General features: G+C 41.0%; 1 pseudogene; it reads right to left on the bottom strand.

Moving 5' to 3' along the window:
* Positions 1–1,102: 1,102 nt before the first annotated feature.
* On the bottom strand, positions 1,103–1,605 carry LOC120584432 (nuclear transport factor 2-like; annotated as a pseudogene).
* Positions 1,606–2,274: the final 669 nt, after the last annotated feature.

Consider the following 2,274-nt stretch of genomic DNA (forward strand, 5'->3'; position numbering starts at 1 on the left):
TAAATTAAACAAACGGTGGATGGTAGTGGTGTGAGAGCTGAAAAGGAAATTGCAAGAACGTAGACATTTCAGTGTTCTCTTAATTCAGGATGCCATCTGTGCACTGGGAAATTTTCTTCAGGACTGCGTGGTTCAAAGACAAGTTTTCAATCCAGATTTTAAAATAAACAGGCAAAAATGACCCTTGAATGGACACTGGATAATTCATTCCAGCTGTCCACTCAGCAGTGCTTGGACTTAACTTTTAAAAGAAAAATTTTTTATTTTGAATTCATTTTGGTTTTTCAGAAATGTCTAAATAATACAGAGTTTCTTTATATCCCTCACCTGACTTCTCCTAATGTTAACTTCTAATGTAACTATAGCACAATTACTAAAATTAGGAAATTTATGTTAGTATAATACATTTAACAAAAGAAAGATCTTATTCTAATTTCATCAATTTTCTGCTAATGTTCCAGAATCCTCCTCGGATCTTAAATTGCATTTGGTTTTTATTTTTCCTCATTCCCCTGTTATCTGTAATTTCTCAGTTGTCTCTTACTTTTCTTGACACATTTGAATCATTTAGGTCAGTTATTTTGATAGATGTCCCTCAATTTGGATTTTTCTGACGTTTTCTCCCGATTGGCCTGAGGTTATACACTTTTGTGAAGAATATCACAGAATGAATTGTATCTTCCTCCTCCTCCTCCTCCTCCTTCTCCTCCTTCTTTGTTAAGAAAACTTTTGTGGTTTTACTATATCAGGAAGCATTGAAACCTCCGAACAAATCAATATCTGGGCAGTGAGGCAGCTAATTTCTCCTTCACTTCTTTAGATTACTAGAACAACTTGTCAGTAGAGTAAAAAAAAAAAGGCAACCTTTTGCATTACTTAAGTCTTTCCAAGGCATGCGCTGGTACAACACAAACTTCTGGCAGATGCAACTAGTCTAGCGTCCAAACATCATGCCCGATACCTCAGTAGCAGCAGCGCACTGCGTCCACTCTCACCGCGGCCCTGCTCATTTGTGTATGATACTGGAGCATCTGGAGGAGTGTGAATAGTGTTGAGAAGAAGAGGGAGGAGGAAACAGCATGAGTGTCTGGCTGGAAGGAGGTCAGCTGAAGTTGTGCAGGGCAAGCCCCAACATGTCAATGATGCAAACCGAAGCATCACTGATGCTCTTCAATAGGAACATCTGGTGGAATCCCGTGATAGGGTCTTCATCCACCTTAAGCTGGCCCACCACCATACTGATGAGGCAGCTATACGGCAGGGCTGATGGTCCTGCGCCATGATGCTGTGCTGGATTTTCTGGAATGGAAGGCTCTTCAAGAGAACGAGTGGGTGGTGGGAGGCAACTTCACCACAACCGCAGCTTTCCCCTGGAATTGCTGTACTTCCCACGTAAGGCGTGATGCGTCAATGTAAATCGCATCTAGTTGAGTTCTGTTGTTATCAAATAACTGATTGTAACGTTGAATGAAGCTGGATCCATTCTGCTCCCAAATTGTCTTGTCACCCACTCTGGAGCATCACTCTGCCCCATTGAGACCTTTATGATGGCTTCTCCTACAGGTCTTCCAAGAGGGCCGCTGACCACACCATCTCCTGCTTCATCTCAACAGTCTGCAGGCTAACTGAGGCCAGGCTCCTTGAGGAGCAGAAATGACCTTGATGACCTCTCATCCACTGAGAATCAGCCTTCGCCGACCCTTAGGTCTCCAAGGGGCTGGCACGATGGCGGCAACAGCGACCACAAACCAGCGCCATCTGCAACCGACTGTCTGTATCTTCGTGTGTCATGTCAGAGGGTCCTGGATACCAGTGCCTAGTTACTGGTCACATTGACCTTGATTACTTGGTTAAAGTGTTTTCTGCTGATGTTTTGTCATTATAAGTTTCTTATCATTTCCTTTGCAGTTAGAAATATTTGGAGAAAGACGTATAGAGATTATGTAAATCTTGTTTCTACTGAAAATTTTGTGTGCTAATTCTAGCATCTATCAATAGATCTTTTCTGGAATAATTATTACTGTGATGTTTGCCTGATAGAGATTTTTTTGTATCTCTCTTTTCTTCTACATTTATTAGTTGGAATTCTACTGTAAGGAAAGTTCTCCCTTTTCCTTTGTTTATTTATTGATTATATTATTTCAAAAAATTTATATCAGAAAAAACTCATGGATGTTTATTTTATGCTATGTGTTATTACTCAGCACTATCACTATCTATTTTGTACCCCAGATCACTCCAGCTTTGGTGTCAGGATCTCCTCAGGCTGGCTCC

Source organism: Pteropus medius, unplaced genomic scaffold (assembly GCF_902729225.1).
Source record: "Pteropus medius unplaced genomic scaffold, Ma_sr-lr_union100, whole genome shotgun sequence".
NCBI classification, from domain to species: domain Eukaryota; kingdom Metazoa; phylum Chordata; class Mammalia; order Chiroptera; family Pteropodidae; genus Pteropus; species Pteropus medius.